This window comes from Equus asinus, chromosome 3 (genome assembly GCF_041296235.1).
Source record: "Equus asinus isolate D_3611 breed Donkey chromosome 3, EquAss-T2T_v2, whole genome shotgun sequence".
NCBI lineage: Eukaryota > Metazoa > Chordata > Mammalia > Perissodactyla > Equidae > Equus > Equus asinus.
In genome coordinates, this window is record NC_091792.1 from 16,352,853 (window position 1) to 16,372,171 (window position 19,319).

At 38.0% G+C, this 19,319-nt stretch overlaps 1 long non-coding RNA gene across 4 annotated transcripts in view; it reads left to right on the top strand.

Moving 5' to 3' along the window:
• Nucleotides 1-1,017: 1,017 nt before the first annotated feature.
• Nucleotides 1,018-19,319, top strand: part of LOC123284551 (uncharacterized) — a 52,152-nt gene continuing 33,850 nt past the window's right edge. For 2 of the 4 annotated variants that reach the window (XR_011501897.1, XR_011501900.1), the window contains exon 1: nt 7,748-19,303. This is a non-coding gene — a long non-coding RNA (uncharacterized lncRNA). The other 2 variants (XR_011501899.1, XR_011501901.1) reach the window with 2 other exon arrangements.

A 19,319-nucleotide genomic window follows, 5' to 3' on the forward strand; every position in this document is an offset into this window, starting at 1 on the left:
GGCTTACAGAATGTTATGCCCCACTGCTTTTATTAAATCCAGGTAATAGAGGAAATAACAGTGTTATTAACCTCTAACACTGATGAAAAATTAGTCTTAAGTAAAAACATGGTTTAAAATCAGAGCAATTGTGTTAGTCGTCTAGCTGCTGCCCTGGCAAAGCACAGTAAGGCTTTGTGTACTCATTGTGTCCATATTTATTATTATAAAAGTCAAAACAAAGTATAACATGAAATAAATCTCCGGGGGAATAGAGATTAGGTTTTAATACATACTGTACTTTCTATAATAAATGTTATAGGTTTGCGTGACATTGCACGAGTAAGGACTGATTTTAAGAAGTACCATTCTTCTATGATTGGAAAAGGAATTAGTTTTGGTAACTTGGCAATTTTCACAGAAACGCACTTAGAAATTTAATATATAATCATTGACCCCATCAGAAGTCTCCAATGGGATGCTTCTAAACGTAAGCATTTTTAAGCTGGGTATTGCAGTAGAAAAATCCTCTTTTCCATGATCGTTTGCATTTTAAACATTAATTTTTAAAGTAATTTTTGATATTTAGGCAGAGAGATGTCGTGCCTCCTGGGTTATACTATATATATATATATATATATACTTGGTTTTGTGGGGATGTTTATTCTAATTTAGACATTGAAGTAACTGTCTCAAATAATTATATTTAGACAAAAGTGGAAATATAAACTTAAATAAAGTTAAGGTAATTATACGAAAATATTCTTTGCAGAGGAGTTTTATAACAGTCTATTGATTAGTTATAACTCTAAATGTAATTTATGTTTTGATTCATAAATATTTTATTTAAATTTAATATTAAAATAACATATCTACTCTTATCTAGTAAAGGATATATGTATCTATGTAAATAAATTTAAAGGGCTTTTTTCGTTTGTCTGATTTTTAAATAAATCTTTCTGCCTAACATTTATTAGTGAATTGCCAAGTTGTTTGAAAGTAATTTTTTTCTTGTGGAATAAAATGTATCTTTTAATTGCAAGCATATTGTTTTCTAAATTACTCAGTGTATTTACTACTATGATTTTTAAAATAATGGAATACTAAGAGATTTGTCTTTATTATTTTTAGTTTAAAAATAGAATTAACATAATTGGCTAGAACAGGTATCGTTATTGAAAGGGAACATTTTGTTTATGTATTTATTCAAAGAACTATATGCGAGAACTTTAATACAGCTGAGAGATTATTTTGTGAATTAACTGAAACTATATATATATATAAAAGTGTTTTGCAACTATGTAAATATAAACTATTATATAATAATATTATTCTTATGACTTGTGGAAAATATATATAAACATCACAGTACTCAAAGCGTTTCTATAGTATGTATTTGTCTAATAGAAAATAATAAAGACAAGTAAGCTCTGTCCTTCTTAATCTTTAGGTAAATATACGTCCCAGTTGCATGAACAGTCCTAGTGAGGCTCAACAACCCGTTTATCTTTTAAATTAACAACCACTTCAATGGTTAATTGAGTATTTCTAAGCCAATAAATTACCCTTCAACATTACTGACTAGACTTAGTTAGTATCCCAAACAAGCCTGCTTTTAATGAACTCATTCTCCAACAAAAGGAAAAGGAGGCATCAAATCTGAGCTGTGATGTGTTCGGTTCCCTTCCTCTGAACACATTAGTACACTGTGTTTTCCCACCTAGAGAAGCTTTTGTTCACCGAGCATGTGGCTGTTTAAATGCCCCAGCGGGGCATCCAGAGGCTACAAAAAAAGGAAAAATTATTTGGAACAATTTGCATTCGTTCAAGGGCAGTGTTAAGCATTTTACAGCTGGTTTATTGCTATTCTTGTGCTGTTCAAGCTGCCTTTCATGTCAAAAGTCCTTTCCTGCTTACAGATCCTCAGGAAGCATTCTGCTGGGTGCTGTTTGCCTAAGTTCCACCAGGGCTCTGGGCCTTTGATCATGGATACCGTCTGCAATCTGGTTAAAAATAGGAGGCTGCTGAGATAAGCCTGGGTCCTGACAGTGAGGAAAGCGCCCTTTCCTCGTTCTTTTTCTACTTTGTTCTCTTGTTTTTTAGTATGGGAACCCACAATTCCAGCACAGAGGAATAATGTTCAGGAATTAGAGCACACTCAGAGTGGAAGAACTGAAAAGGTACGGAAAGTTTACTAAAGAGTTCAACTTCATGAAAGCAGGCTCACTATTTCAGTAAAAGTTTTAAAATAAATGAGTATGTGATTTTTCTTGGGTCTCACACGAGCAATCCTGGCTTCTCTTACATTTAAGAAAAACTACTTGTTGCATAGTTTTCTACCTTCTACTCCCAAGTAAGGCTTTTAAACTAGGAGAATATCTTCTTAGTGGAAAAAAAGTTACGATGATGATGGTTGTTAGCAAACCTAACATAAAAGAGCAATAATATAATTGAAATCACAATTTGATAATGATAAGGATAAAGCCAGAATAAAAATGACCCACATTTTTATTTTTTATTATTATTCATCAGTACTTTTTTTAAAGTTTGTCTACTTATGGGAAACAAAACCATGAGGATTTATTATACATGGTTTTATTTAGTTTCTCTAAGGATTTCTAGTAACATAATTTTATCAATTTTTATGATGTAGGGAAATGGTGACTTTCATTATTGTTTGCTTAAGCAACAAATCAAATGTGCCACAAGCCATGAAATTGAGACTTATTTGGAAATGAAACATAATCTAGATGATAAAAAGTACAACAACTTTGAATACTAGAATGTCAATATGATACTCAGTGTGGAATATTTAGTATGAAATGAAATGTACTAGAAGGGGTCTTGGGAGTTTAATGAATTTCTCTGCCAGCAGGCAGGACTATTTATTTGTTAATTTACACAAATAAAGATCTGTGCAAAGCCGAATCCTGTAATGCAAAGCAGGGTATGAGAGTGCCATCAAAGAGGCTAAAAAGATGTTTGTTTTAACGCCACATCCATTCCTGGCCGTTTGGGAGCCTGTATATATTTTGGAAGGACACAGAGGAATTAGTCAAAAGAAGAATTGTGGGAATAAATTTGGAGAGTGGGGGTTCTGGTGAGATTTAAGGTAGAGAAATCAGTTTATATGGATTTCAGGATAAAAGAGGTTTTGGAGAATTTCTGAGGCTGCAGGCGATGCAGTTATGCTTGATGGGAGCACTATGTGATGGGAAGTGTGGTGGGGGTGGGGCTGGGGGCTGGGCTGAGAGTGGAGGCTGGAGTGGAGTTCACAGAGCTGGACAGGAGTCAGATCACGGAAGACCATATGTCCTGTGCAGATCGAGTTATATTAAGATTTTCTCTTTAATCACAGTGTCATAACTTTTGCTGCTGGATTTGCTGTGTTACTTCATATTTTTAAAAACTCCCGTTTGCCTAACTTTAAAAACAAAGAAGGAAACTTTACAAGTTGTTCTTGTTTTTGTGTTTAAATATCACCAAGTGTGATAGCTTACGCCAGCAGACACAATACTGTGGTTTAAGCAGACCGAGTTTTACGTTACAGTTTTATGTATAACAAATGTTCCAATCCATAGCTTTAGAGTGGAGACAGTCCTCTCTGTAACCGGCTCCTTCTTCCTGCGAGTCCAACTCAGAGGGTTTTGGAGCTTGGTGTGTGATCATGGCTGCTTTGAGTGCCTGACCCGCGGTATGGTCACCCTTGTTCCTCTGCAATATCCTAAGATGGGCATTTTATATCCCTGTCTAAAAAGGGTAATGGAGTAGGAATACCAGGGGAAAAGGTCAGAATTTCACTGAAAAGATGGAATATACATTTGCACTACAGTCTGGAAAGTCGACTTGCTCCTAAATTTTAAAGTCCTATAGGAGAAATCAGTGAAATTTTTGCAATACCCTTTTATGATACATTCTGGTAAAGTCATTTGGCCCCTAAGCCTTGAAAGGTTAATTGGATCTCTTGTAATGACTGACTGCACCTAATCACACATGGTTTGGGAATTTATTAATTTAAAAATTGTTATTGTTCAGGCAATAACATTGCGGTACTAAATTCAACTCTCTTTTATTGAGTGGGATTGTTCTAAATTTACTAGTTTTATGGTTTCTGTAATGAAAATTATTAAGAATGAGCACTAAGGGTCAACTTAAATAAAAAACTACCTGTGTTGTTCAAATATGTTTTTCATCGATGTGTCTAGCAAATAACTTTTATGTAAATCTGAACCTGCTTTGAGCTTTTCGGGACAAATACAATAACGCTGAATTGGGTATTTGCCGTGTGTGAGAGGTGGCCACCAAATGGTAATTTAGTTGGTCAAAGGAGTCACTCTTAATAACAAGGAAGCTGTAAGAAAAGTAGAAGGAGAGGTGGGGAAGGTATCATTTGACACCATTATGCGATTAAGAAAAGGAGAAAAATATTTTGTGAGTAGAGTTCTATATCTCATTTTCCTCTCTTCATTTTTTCTTTCCTTTTTTTTTTTTTTTTGGTGAGGAAGATTGGCCCTGAGCTAACATCCATTGCCAACCCTCCTCTTTTTGCTTGAGGAAGATTGTCACTGACCTGACATCTGTGCCAATCTTCCTCAATTTTATATGTGGGATGCTTTCACAGCATGGCTTGATGAGCATTGTGCAGGTGTGCACCCAGGATCCGACCCCACAAATCCTGGGCTGCTGAAGCGGATTGCAGGAACCCAACCACTATGCTACTGGGTTGGCCCCCTCCTTTTTCTTTTTTTGTCCTCCAATTTTGCTTTTTTCTTATTCTCCTTTGCTATAAAAATATATTTATTGCTTATTTTAGCACTTAATAAATGTCATATACATATAGTTTTATATAGTGGAATAACTTATTACTTTTCCTAATGGCTCATCTTTGAAGGAAAATTTCTTCCAAAGAGGCTCATTATATAGGTGTGTCAAGAATTCATGATATCTTAGGTGGCACTTTCCAAGGAAGAGAGAGAAAGATGTTAATTATCGTTACTACAGTATATCAATGTACTAAAACAGGTTCTGTTAAGAGATTAAATCTTCAGAAAAAGACATGAAGGGATCCTAAAAGTGGCTGCTGTACTGGACCTCACAACTGTAGACTGATCTACAAAGATTTCTTTTGCTTTAATCATCTCGTCTCAGATTTTCTCTTGTTTTACGATGTTCTCTGTCTTACCGTATTTGAATTCGCAGATTTTAGCATACCGTGTTTCTGGGGAATGGAGAGCTGTGGAGAAGCTCAAGTACTTTCCTTAAGAAGCTCTTCAATACAGTCGAGGAGAGATGATAGGAAGGTGACCTCACATTTAGAAGATGAGGAAGTTTCATGCTGGAAAGGGTGGGCTCTCAGACGTTTGAGAGAGAGGTATATGGGGCCATTTAGGGAGTCCATCCTAGAGATATAGACCAGGACTTGAAATATTATCAGAGGCGGGAAAAGTTCATGTGGACGCCTAGATGTATTCCTTGTATAATTTTGAGTGGAAGAATCTAGGACTTAAAATATCAAAATTTACTAGTACACAGTCCTTAGGAGTGGCAAACGTTTAGCATCAGACAGTTCTCTGAGAGAACAGTCCTTTGTGACATTCAGTCAGATCCCTTTAAAAACAAAAAAAAACCAAACCAAAAAAAATCTCAAATGAATCTCAATCTCAAGGGGAGGATAATATGTACACAGAATTTTCCCAAGGGAAAAAAAGGTACATAGAATCTCCTGTGTCAGGGCAATTTCCTTCAAAATAGCTATGTGAGAGGTCCTAAGAAACAGAAACCTTTTGGTCCCGGCAAATTTAGGAGACTTTGCAATTATTAATCACAAGATGTCATTAGTCAGAGATATCCCATGAGTAAAACTGCTGTAAATATTCAATGCATAAAATCCCTCGACATTAGGCATCTGCAGATATTGGAGAATTCATATATGAGAGCAACCTTATAAATGTGAAAAGTAAGGCTTAAGATGACGCTCAGATATTGGAAATCATCCCAGTTGATCCAGAGAAGAAACCCTACATCAAAATGTGAGGATTCTTGTTTTCTAGTTAAGAATTTAGTTGCTTTTGACTTAGAAAAAGGCTGTGCGATGTCAATATAGCTGAAGGCAGGATGCGTCCATCGTGAGGACGTTCAGTAACAGACTGGCTGACACAGGAAAGTTGCAGGTTGGCAGAATCTATGAGAGAGAACATAGAGCATGAGGGGAATACTTCCACCTAGGAAATATCACACGTGGAAAGAGATGCTTGTTACCACTGATACGAAAATCATATAACTTAACTCTGTTTAATCTGGTTTTATGATCACCTTCAGATTACAATTTGACTTATAGGAACTTGCTAATTAAAAAAGAAAAACTACAGAAGATGTATCTCATCTTTTTGGTAGTTTTTTTTACTGTTTGTTACTACACTAAGGTGTGTGGATTATACACAGTCTCTTGTGGATTATATTAGTCCAAAGCTCTAATGTGTAGTTCAGACCACTTGTGACACTGGCATGATTACTACACACATTATGAACTAGACCCAGGATTTTGATGACTACCCTATGAGCCTTCAACCAGGGCTAAACGACACATCTCTGCAAGCTGGAAAATGCTACCCCTTCCTCTGAGAAGACATAGCTTTGCACCAGGGAAGATCGCTTGGTGAAGAAAGGATGGGTTGGATCTTGTTTCCTGTTTTCCTCTTGATCGGTGCCCTTGTTCAGTGAACAGCCAGTGCAAACACATCATTAGCCCTGATTGCACCAAGTCTCCCGGCAGTTAGTAAGCCTGATGACATTCTACCTGGTTTTGCTTGTGTTTTTTAAAAGCATACTGTATGGATCTTTCAGATTTGTATTCAACATGCTAAAGTGATAAATTAGGGGTGGTTATTTTCATTTCATTTTATTTATTTATTTATTTATTTATTTATGTATTTATTTATTTTGAGGAAGATTAGCCCTGAGCTAACTATTGCCAATCCTCCTCTTTTTGCTGAGGAAGACTGGCCCTGAGCTAACATCCATGCCCATCTTCGTCTACTTTATACGTGCGACGCCTACCACAGCATGGTGTGCCAAGTGGTGCCATGTCTGTACCCGGGATCTGAACCGGCGAACCCCGGGCCACTGAGGAGCGGAATGTGCATGCTTAACTGCTGCACCACTGGGCTGGACTTATTTTCATTTTATAAGTTTATTTGCTTTACAGTATGGCATAAAATTATTTACTTAAATAATTTTTCCCATTATTTAATTTACGAAACAGTTTAAGAATGCATCTAATAGTTAAAATATATTTAACTTTAAAAAGTTCTTGTTTGTTTGTTAAGTCTTGCAAAAAGCAAAATATAGATGATCTGTCTTCAGCACATCTCTCTCTCAGCTTATCAGAACGGCTACAAGAGGCAAGGTCTATTCTCTTTTTTTCCTTAGATTTAGGACGTTTTGAACACATATACACGCAAATATTTATGGCGGATTGTACTGTTGTTCCTAATTATTCATTTTCTCCTTGCTCCTAAGAGGATAATACATTCTTGTCCCTTCAATTTGAGGCTAGGCCATGTGACTTGTTGAGCCCAGGGGGATATGGCAGCTCTAAGAAGAAGTGCTTTCACTTCTGGCCCCTACCATGAGAAAAGCATGTGTGACACGGCACTACTCCTTCACACTGGATCCTGGAGTGAGAAGACGAATGAAGCAGACGCCATTGACCCACAGCCTACAACAGAGCTACAGCCAGCCAACAGTCCTCATTTACCGTGAGTGGGGAATAACTGCTTGTCATCATTAGTTCTGAGATTTGGGGGTTATTTGTTACCATAGCAAAGACTATCTAGTACTTGTTTTAAGTATTGCCATAATAACTATTGTTCTAAGGTTTACAGCAATCATCGTTACTTTATACTTTTATAGCATTGGAGGTGATAAATGGCTATCAAATAGACGACCTCATTTGAGACTCACAGCTGTATTCAGATTGGGTGAGGATGGGGCCGGCTGGGTGTCATAGTGGTTGACTTTGTGTGCTCTGCTTCAGCGGTCCGGGGTTTGTGGGTTTGAGTCCTGGGCGTGGATCTGCATGCTGTTCATCAAGCCATGTTATGGAGGTGTCCCACAAAGTGGTAGAAACAGATGTTAGCTCAGGGCCAATCTTCCTCACCAAAAAGAAACGAGTACGTAAGTTGAAGCTAAGAGAATTTCTTGAGTTCTCCCAAGGTCAAAGTGCTAGTAAGTGGAAGGATAAGATTTGAATTCAGATCTTATTTCACATTGTCATTTTTCTGGACCTTAGTTTATTAATCTCCAATCTGCTTTACAAACTTCTTAAGGGTTGCATGCCATCCCAATTATCCATCATTCCAGCTCATGGTGCCCTTGTCTGGACAGGTACTTCATATATACTAATTCCCTAAGTAGCATGTCAAAACTCTCCCACAGACTCAGGGGAAAGATTAAAATCCTTAGTATGTTCCACGCAATTCTGAGTTGTCTGCGTGCTGCACTTTTTCGTAGCTTCAAATTCTTATTTAGTCCTCTCCTTAACTGCTCCCTGGCCTCTTGCCACACTGGCTTTATTTCTGTGTCCAGTGAAAACTCATGCTTCCCTCAACCACAGGGTTTCGTGCATGTTACAGTCATGTGTCCCTTAAAGACAGGGATATGTTCTGAGAAATGTGTCCTTAGGCGATTTCATCAGCGTGCAAACATCGCAGAGTGCGCTTTCACAATCCTAGATGGTATAGCCCACTACACATCTAGGCTATATGGTACTAATCTTATGCTGCCCGTCATTGACTGAGACATCATTATGCAGCACATGAATATTCTTTTTCCGCCAAAATGCCACCTCTTCACTCTAAATTCCCACCATGTACCATCCTCTTTCTCCTCACAATCTAGGTCACTCCTGTCCTTTCTGTAGTCGAAGGCAAGGAGACCTCCTCTGACTTTCTGGATCACGTTGTACTCCAGGCTCTGAAAGAACATTTGCCTCTGCCTCTGTTGTGACGGGTGTGGTTCAACATGTATAACGTTTCTAAGTTTCACTCTTTTTCCCTTTATTTTTATTTTATAAGTGTTTATTTATTTATTTTACTCACTCTCGCACGTAGCACACTATTTGGTACACAATAAGTACTCAACAAACATTTCCTAAATCACTGAATATTCAGATGCAACACTAAATCTTAACTCAGCAGCTCTTGGTGCAACTGAGCTGATAGAAGTGGGCTAGAAGTGTCTTAGGTTTTGATAAGGAAGGGGTGGAGTTGGAGATAGTGATGAGAAGGAAATTTGGTGAGAGAAAGCCAAGAGGTCATTGGTGGCCCTTGTAACATCACCAGGTAATAATCAGAGAGATAGTGGGAAGCATTCCCACTGAATGTTTCTACACAAGGCTCATCACTTTGAGAGGGCATATGCCAAGAACTCACTTACTTCCCTTTAGTGGCTCAAGTCTTCAAACTTTCCTTCCAGTTTTCACAAAGGTTTTGTTTCCAGACTTGACAATCAGTGAAGCTTAGAGGTTTTCCTGTGTTTTGCTAGCCCTACGATATTAGGAAGCTTTTATTTCCTGAGATCTGCTTTTCTCTGTAGGTTTCATCTCTCCTTCTTCTTTTTCTTTTCTTTTGCTTGAATAACAGCAACTTTTAGGCCAAACAGAGCAGAGGATGAAGTATAACCTGTAAATCTATGAATGGCGCTAGAGTTGGCCCAGTTTTGGAGCACTTACTCCTTCTGGTACTATTGTTACTAATGAGGGCAACCTCGCTTATTCTTGCCTCTTATCATTGTACACCTTTTCCTTTCCTATTCTGTTATTTGTAGTGCAGATCTGTTAAGGATTTCCACTCTTTCACTGGGGCTGCTTCCTAATCCTATTTCATAGACAGCAATATAAGATTTCTACTTAAAAACAAGCAAATAAACAAAAACCTTCCTCCAGATTTTCTGATGATAGATGTATGTGTGGGTATTGGTCTTACATTTTTGAAAATCAGATGTTGGCTTATGATGATCAAAAGAGGGAAGTGGGATAGGAATAGAAAAAAGTAGCAATAGTTTGCCTTTAAGAAACTGAGATTAGATGCAAAGATTCAATTCAATTTGAGAAGGATGAGGGAGGCATGAGTATTGATGTGGGCAGAGAGCAACTGACTGTGAGCGGCAACATCCAATGAGGCTAGCCAAGGAAACATCTCAATGGGAGATCCAGGGAAAGCTAAGACCTTGTTGCAAAGCTGGGTGAGTGCACAGAATGCATTTGAATCTCACTATACATGTTTAATCTCCCAACCTAGTTCCTCCATTTTAGTCAAGAGTACACCCAGGTCATCCCCAGTATAGACTTACCACTGCGTGACCCAGAGTCCCGTAAGCTCCTCAATTATTTAAAAGTCTCCACTCTTCTGGGAGGTCAGGGGCTGGTTAAGATGGCTTAACATTTTTCTATTAAAAATGGCACACAGTGGCTGGCCGTGTGGCTGAGTGGTTAAGTTCGTGCGCTCCGCTTCGGTGGCCCAGAGTTTCGTGGGTTCGGATCCTGGGCACGGACATGGCACCACTCATCAGGCCATATTGAGGCAGCATCCCACATGCCACAACTAGAAGGACCCACAATTAAAATATACAACTAGGTACTGGGGGAATTTGGGGAGAAAAAGCAAAAGAAAAAAAATGACACACATGCTTTCTCCCCTTCCATGGCATCTACAGAGGATTACATGTAGTTAGCTGGGTTTAGTTTAGAAACAATCCTACCACTTCCCCAATGGGTGGCCCATGTTTAGTAACAGTAGTAAGATTAGCTACTGTTTGCAATCACATGCCATTAATTCATCAAGTAAATTCCTGTTCATTCTAGGTTTGAACCAAGACACCAACAATATGTGATTCCATGACACTTTCTGTCACCAACTTGGCAATGCCCCCATCTGTCCTCCCCTTGCTTGCCATCATGCCTATTTGGGTCTCCTGACAGAGGTCTACTACCCACATTCCAAAACTTTTGATTTTTGATATCCTATCTTTCATTCATTCTGCTACTATTCCTGCTTGTCTGATCTTTTCATAATTCCTTTTCTCCACCATCCTTCTTAAAGGAACTGTGCCGGTATCCTCATCCACCCGCATATAATCTACCCATCTTCATTGTCAGTTTCCTCGTCAGCCTCAGCCAGAATGTGATGGTACTGTACTTGTTTACCACGTGTTTTTAATTGTAACATAAAATGTTAAAGGCATTCAATGATGTTCACACATTTTTCTGTATTTAAAAAGACTTACACCACTATACTCATTTTTTTACACAGGTAGATCCACCTTCCCTGGCGTCTGCTCATCACCTTGCTGGAGAGTAGAGCATTTTGTCATAGAGATTTTCCCCATGACTAAAGACCACCAAAATCTAGGCTTTTACATATGGGAGTAATAATAAATACCTTCTGTGCAGCAGCCTGGATTTTGAGTAGGGACAAAAGATGTATCAGTCTACAACCTCTATATGATTTTCTGGAAAATGTAGAAGAAAGATGAGTTAAATAGGGTTTTCATTATCACAGGTTCTGAGTGTCTCTGTAATGCACTTGCCAGATGGTTTGTCTCTCCCTTTTGCTATATAATCTCCTTTGGATTATTCTGATGCCCCCTAAAAGTAAGAAAAAAACCAATTTTCTCTATTTCTGGCAATAAAGGAGCAGAAAGTTTCTTTAGGCATCTTTATCATGGACTCCTTTTCTCTTTGATCCCAAGCAAAGGAATGGAAAGATTACTTTATTAATTATAATATAGAATTATGAAGCCTTATAAAATAGTTTTATATGATCCAGCAATTCCACTTCTGGGTATATACCTAAAAGAATTGACAGCAGGGACTCAAAGAAATATTTGTACACCATTGTTCGTAGAAGCAGTATTCACAGTGGCCAAAAGGTGGAAGGAACCCAAGTGTCCATCTATGGATGAGCGGATAAACAAAATGCAGTATACACATTCAGTGAAATATTGTTTAGCCTTGAAAAGGAAGGCAATTCTGACACAGGCTAAAACAAGGATGAACACTGAGGATAGTATGCTAAGTGAAAGCAGCCAGTCACAAAAGGAAAAATACTGTATGAATCCACTTATATGAGGTACCTAGAATAGTACCTCATATTCATAGCAACAGAAGATAGAATGGTGGTTGCCAGGGGCTGGAGAGAGGGGGAACAAGGAGTTATTGTTTAATGGATGCAGAGTTTCAGTTTTGCAAGAGAAAAAGACTTCTGTGGATGGATGGTGGTAATGGTAGCACAACAGTGTGAATGCACTTAATGCCACCTAACTGTACACTTAAAAATGGTTAAGGTGGCAAATTTTATGTTATGTGTATTTTACTGCTATTAAGAAAAATCCAGATTTCATCTCTAGTGTGAAACTAATTATAGGTTGCCTACTACATGCCCGATGTTGCACTAGGTACTTTATATACATTTTTTTCTGACAAACATTGTTTTCATTTTACAAGTGAGGAAGTTCATAGGATTTGAAATAATTTCGTGAAGTTATGCCATCAAGCAGCAGAAATGAAATCTGAATCCAGGTCCCTGTAGTTTCTCCATTATCCCACACTTCTGCTACCCTTATGGCGCTAACACACTTGTGCAAACACACACACATTTCTGTATTTTCGTCTTGGTATGTAATATGTATTATTCCTTAACTTAATTAATTGTGTTAATTACTATAAATACAAATGTTGAGGCTAACCACTCAATTAATATCGAAAAGTTGATCCACATAATCACTTTATAGTATGTGGCATGGACCAATTCTCGTTGCCAAAAGAATCTGAGATGAAGAACCGCCCAAGCACAAACAGCTTTACTGGTTGCCTCAGGAAGCAGAGAATTAGACTGATTGCTTAGGCTTCAGGCTTTGCAATTACAACCTGGCATTTTAGTAATGGCAATTTAAAACCTAAGTTCCAAAAATGTTTGAGACCAAGTCCATCATCTGACATGTTTTTCTCCCACGTTTTTGGGAAAAGAATGAATTACTAGAAGATTTTTCTAAATGTTTTTGGTCTCTGAGTGAACTTAATATTTGTTCATCGTGTAACAAGAACAGTCTGTCTGGTACAGGCAGAAACTGCATCGTCCCGGTTAACAAAATGGCTTCAGCCTTGCTCGAGCATGTATTTCCTAAGTAGTGGGCACAGAGGCAGGGTAATTGGCTACCTCCTGGTTGTAAGTATAGGTATGTTAACTGTGGGCCTGAGGGGAACCTCCATTTTGGGTTGTAGTTTATTACTAGGTGAGGAAATTACTGGACACCTCCAGCTGCCATTAATCAGCCACAGAGTCAGACTGGAGCCAAGCGAGAAGCCTGTGGGTGGATTCTGCCCAGTGCTGTGGAAATACAAGAAGACAGAGACAAATGTTTTCCAGCCTAGCAGCAGTAAACTCTGCCCTTTCACAGTCCTTAACATGCATGTTCAAATTGATTTCGTCCATTTACCCCCTCAACCTAACCATCTATTTTCCTTGAAGACTGACATTTTTATGTGTTGCTACCATGTTATTATGTGTTGCTGCTCTGCCGGTAGCTATAGTATTTCAGAAACATTTACTTCCAGACACAAAGGATGAGTGAGGAGGGGGGTGTAGAGAAAGGGGGGGTGAGGTCACATCATTTTAATTCCTTTTTTATGGGGTGCAAAACGTGCCCATCATGGCACCAACTTTCTCTCTCCCTCTCTTTTCTTTCTTTCTTTGCTGTGTCAATGATTTCCATGAAAAAGCCTTGAATAAAATTTCCCACTTGAGAAACACATCTGTCAGGTGATGTCAACGCCTGGCTTACTCCTCTTCCTGTTGGGTTGCAAACATGGCATTCTCTCATGGTCCTGGAATGCTGACATGGTTGAGTGGCGAAAGCCAAACACAGGTAGGGTCAAGCTGAAAAAATCAACGGGGGCTTTCTGTCCTCAGCTTAGCTTTGGAGGATATGGGAAGAATATAGAAGCAATTTATTGTCTCTGCTGCTATGTGAATTCAGAAAAGGGGGATGGTGAAGATAAAAAGCAAGACAGCAAACAGTCCCCTGTCAGCTGCAGGGACGTCCGTCAAGACATTCCAAGTGCTTGTCCAGTTGGAGACGCTTGCCTCAGGATAAGCAGGAATTCAGATCTGCCCCTCACCCTCCACATTTTTGGAACTGGATGAAAGTGCCTTATCTGAACATGTAAGAATATTTCTGGCACTGAAGGCCAAAGACTAAAATTCAGAGTTAAAATAAATACTCAGAGAAGGAAAGGAAACAGTGAGGTTAAAGGTTTGATCAGATATGAACCGCTAAGCTCACTGACTTCACCATACTCTCGTTTTACTCTATCCGGTTTTCATGGGCTAATCTATGCAGCAGCAAATAGGGAGACAGTCCTTTTACTCTTCCTGTTTTTGTACTGAAGAGTAGAAGAGGAGAATTCCATTGATTTATGTAGACGAATGCAAATGAAATAAGCAAAACAAAATTAAATAAGCCAGTTTGAAGTGTGTAACCAGATACGAGTATTTGCCACAATTTCCTGTGCATCAGTATTTAGTTATGTATAGTATCTGATTCTATTGAGTAGTCATAATTAGTACCCAGGTACAAAAATAGTACCCTAAGTATGCATTTGCCGTTTCAGGATGAAATGGAATCTGGGGAAGGACATTGAGTGAGACAGACATGTTTACACACGTATACACACACATGCTTTTTTTAAGAAAAGAATGTTATTACTCTAGCATAGATTAAATTTAAAGATCAGGGTTTTAGTCATCTAGTGACTTTCCAGGTAGCTCCTCTCTGGGCTGCTGGAGGTCACGGGGAGGACCCCCGAGTGGGTGTGGAGATGGCCTTTGTGGTAATCCTTATATCACAATCATTTAGATGACAATCCCTTGTTTTCCCCGCAGTTCTCAGGGTTTGCATGCTTGGCTGTTCCTAATCAGAGGTCACCCCAGTGACACACTGAGTTCCTCTGAAGCAGGGCACCCGTAGGCCCTTAGGGAAACGAAGCATGTGGTTACTTTAGCCAGACACTCCGTCTCCATTTGATGGCTGTGGAATGACAGAGAGAGCCTTACTCACATCCACTGGCTTTTCTTCACCTTTGTGCTCAAGTATTGTCGTGGGCTGGGTGCTTGGAGCATTGGTTCAGCACTGCCTTTTGAGGTTGGGGGTGGCCAAATGATTTATCTGTCCTGTTTTCTCCAACAACTCAATTTTCTTTGATGGGAGCCATGCAAATACCACTTGATGACACAAACGTTCTCAGTATGAAGATCTGATAGATCACAAAACTACTGCAGGGAATCTTTTCTCCTGACAGTGACCGTTAAAAGTTATTTAAAATAACTCTTTAAAGCACATGAGAACATATGTACACAAATTACTTAGTCACTGTAAAAGTTACCTACCTTTATTTATTGTTTTGGAAATACGATGCAGAAGCTTTTCACGTTATTGAGAAGTGGGAGATTGTATGACCATTTGTTCAGAATCCAAAATTAGGACATACGTTGTAAAACATTTAGACTTTCTTTATGGGAACCACAGAACAGACTGTTTAAAATCAAGAATGTTCCAGAAAATTGGAGAAAGTGATTGCCACAGTTATTAGCTTAAGTAATTAATGTTTTGGTAGCTTTTAGTCATTTTATCTGTGTAAATCTTTTCCCTAACAAAGAGAAATAAAAATGATTCAGAAAAAACATTTCTGTTTGAATTATCCAAGGAAATCTCTCAGGGGTCAGAGGAGAATCAAGATAGACAAAGAGCTGATAAAACTGGTCATCTTAATCTACCACTTTCTTCCTCCTGCCAAAAGTTAGCAGGCCAGTGCGGCTTCCTGGTGCAGAAACGACGCTTGAGAAGATCAGCAACGTACGAAAAACCTGTAATTAAAGACTTGGAAGGTTTCTTTATCGGCTTTATCTTTTAAAAAAAGTACACCTGTTCAACTGCAAGCAAAACTCTCAGAGGCTATTTTTATTTGAATAAAATTCAGTGCCTAAAATTGCTAGAACATGCAAGTTTTTATATATTTTAAATTATGTTTTTGCATGTGTGTGGCCTTGTTATCAAGTATTCCTTCGGAAGATGCGAATCATCAAAAATGTTTGTGGGATGGTAGCTAGTGGACACAGGGGCAGATGGAGAGTAACTGAACAAGCGAATTAAATTTTATTCTCATGTGTAAATCATCATAGCACAAAACGCTTATGTCTTATATTCCTTCTAACACATAATATTTGTTGAAAGAGCCAATCTTTTGCCTTTTCTTATTTTTCATTTTCCTGCAGTTCACTATTAGATATAGAAAGAGAATTGCTACTTTTGACCGAAGGAAAACGGCCCTGGCTTTCCTTTAGGTTCAACAAATTCAGAGAGCTAATTGTTAAGGCTGATGTCCCCTACTTTGAAGCCTTAAGGGGAAAGTCTTTTTGTCGTAAAGCCTTAAACTTCATCTTGGTTAGATGGTAGTACAGGGTATAAACAAAAGAAAGATGATCAGGGTAAAGAAGCCACTGAGAAAGAATACCTATCACCGGGTAATTAATATTTTTTAGTTAAATATGTGTGACTGAGTTGTGTTTAGACTACAGGAGGAGGGAGGTGATTTTGGAAGACTATCAGTGCAGACACCTGTTATCAGTTATATCAAACAAGGTCTTTCACAGCATCAACACACGGTAAGAATACCGATTACTCTCCAGAATTCTAGAATTCTGACAACCCAGTCAGGGTAGGTGGGTAGTGATTTCTCTGAGTTATTTTGTCATCCTAAATCATGCTATTCCACATACTTCAAAATTGAGGGCAGGCAAGTACAAGAGCTGGCCACCATGATTCCATCTCATTATTTTATTCACACTACGGCTTATTCGACTCTATATCTCAGTTTATATTTTTAATGAGAGCTTCCATGCTTGCCTGTCTCTTCTACTTACTTTACTTTTCATTGTCTTTCTTTTTCCTAATCATTACAATAAGTATGGGTATGGCTCCTTTCCAAGCAGTTCCTGAATGCCTTGGATGCCTCCCCGATGCTGCAGGAGGGTTTCTGGAAGGGCTGAGTTAGAAGGGAGGAGTCCTTGGAAATATTTTTTGATTTCCAGTCTGGAATTTAAATCCTGAACTTTTATATCTGACTGTATGCAATACCAAATATTTATCAATAATTTCTCCACTCTAAACCATGCTGCTCAGGAATGAAAGCTTGAGAGTTTAATGACAGAGCAGTTTGATACACATATATATAATTTATATATAATGATATATGCAGTTGTATATCGTTATATATAAATGTATATACACATATGCATTATATATAAATATATATGTATAATTTATATACGTGCACACTCTCCCTCTGTGTGTAAATATATAACACAAGAAACCAACTTGAATAGCTTTCCCTTGTTCTTAAAAGTTACCATGCTGGATTTAGTGTAATTCCACAAACATTTATAGAAAAACAACTATATACTAGATGTTAGCAACAGAGAGAAAATAAGATATGCAGATTTTTGTCCTTAAGGAACTTATTTATGAGACTGGAAAGTAAACAGAAAATATTATTGTATGACAAGGTAAACAGCAGAAGTGCTACCAGGCTGCTAGGCACAGGTGTACAAACTGCTCTGGGGGGTTTCAAATGCAGAGAGAATTGTTAAAATTTGACCCGCAAGTTTGCATTTTGATTTGAGCTTCCCTTTGTGGATGATCATCAAATTTCTACAATAACCTTAAAACCCCACAATGCTTTTCTCAAGTATTTCCCTGACTAGATATAATTTTTTCCCTTCCAATTTCGACATTTTGTTATTCTGGGATTAAAGAAATTTGGTCTAGCTGCTTGTTTTGTAAGGAGCAGAAAGTCTGAAGAATGGATAATGCTCCCTTTACTCCCATTCCTAATTTTTTTGTTGACTTTGGTGAATTTTATAAAACTTAGCCCCATATATGTTAGAGACAGTTTCAGAAATTTTGTGAATCATTTAATAAATTATTACCTTGGTATTCAACTTTGACATATTGATCATTACATAAATTAATGCTTTCAAAACTGCTGAGTTTTGGTTAACTCTAGATTATAACAATGTGAATTATGACATATTTTATCTCCTATTTTAGTTATCAAAACCATCCTGGATTAGCCTGCAGGAAATCTGGTCAATTTTTGTGATAAATTGGCTTGGCCATATCATGCATAATTCAGCTGCACAGCTGTATAGTCTGGTGTGGTCTCTGAGGGATGCAGCTTTGCATCAAGAAAATCTACTCCACTAAGTCTGATTCCTCTCTCAGAAACATATAAACATCTGCATACTAATTTTTAACACAAAATCAAATTGTAAACTTTATTGTAAATACTGCATTTATTTTTTTTTCCTAAAGTTCACATGCCACGTTTTCAAGAACCGCATGAACCTTTTGTGGATGTTTTCTCACATCATTCTTGTAATAGATCCCTTATTTAGAAAAATTCTTTTTTTTTTTCTTGTCGTAGTTCCAATAAAAATGTTCCTTAGTGAATATTTAAAGTAGGTGCTGGATTTTTTATCATGAGGAGGCTGGATGGCATAGTGGCTAGGAGCATGACTATTGAAGTTGTAGGCTGCAAGTGTTCTTTTTCTGTTTTTGTAATTGCTGAATGCCTCAGGATGAACAAAACTAATATATACAGATACATGTTTTCTTTCACCCCATCTGTGATTGAGAAAAGGACAACAGGGAAATGTAGAAATCACTCTAGCATGGATCCAATCCCCGTGAAGTTGCCATCCTGGTTTAACTTAGAAATAATACATATATATTAATAAAGACAAAGGATTAATGTGAGTCTTGAAGGTACTGAGGCCACCTGAGTTCAGTGGTAATCGATAAAAAGACTATGAAACTGTATGGAAGCTGTTTGATGACAGGATTGATTCTGAGGGCTACGGTAGGTGTGCTAAGGGGAGTTTCCATGAACTTTATTAAAATATACCTCTTAACCATGAACGGCCCAGGGCACCCTCCAAACTGGAAGAGACCTGCGTGGATATAGCTCCAAAGTGGAGAATATCTGTTCCACAGTCATTAAAATAAAATTTCTTCATCAAGCTTCAGCAATGTGTAGTTCTTAAGGTTTTAAAAGGGAGGCAAAGGAGTGTTTCCAGATGTTAGAAAAATATCGTTTTAGGCAGAACGTTTAACAAATGAGTTTTTACTTTGGTTGTGCTTGCTTCTGAGGAAGTTCAGAAATTTCAACTTAAATAGTGGACGTGAAGTCCATCTTGAAATTCAATTTCAGGTGAGTATTATGTTCC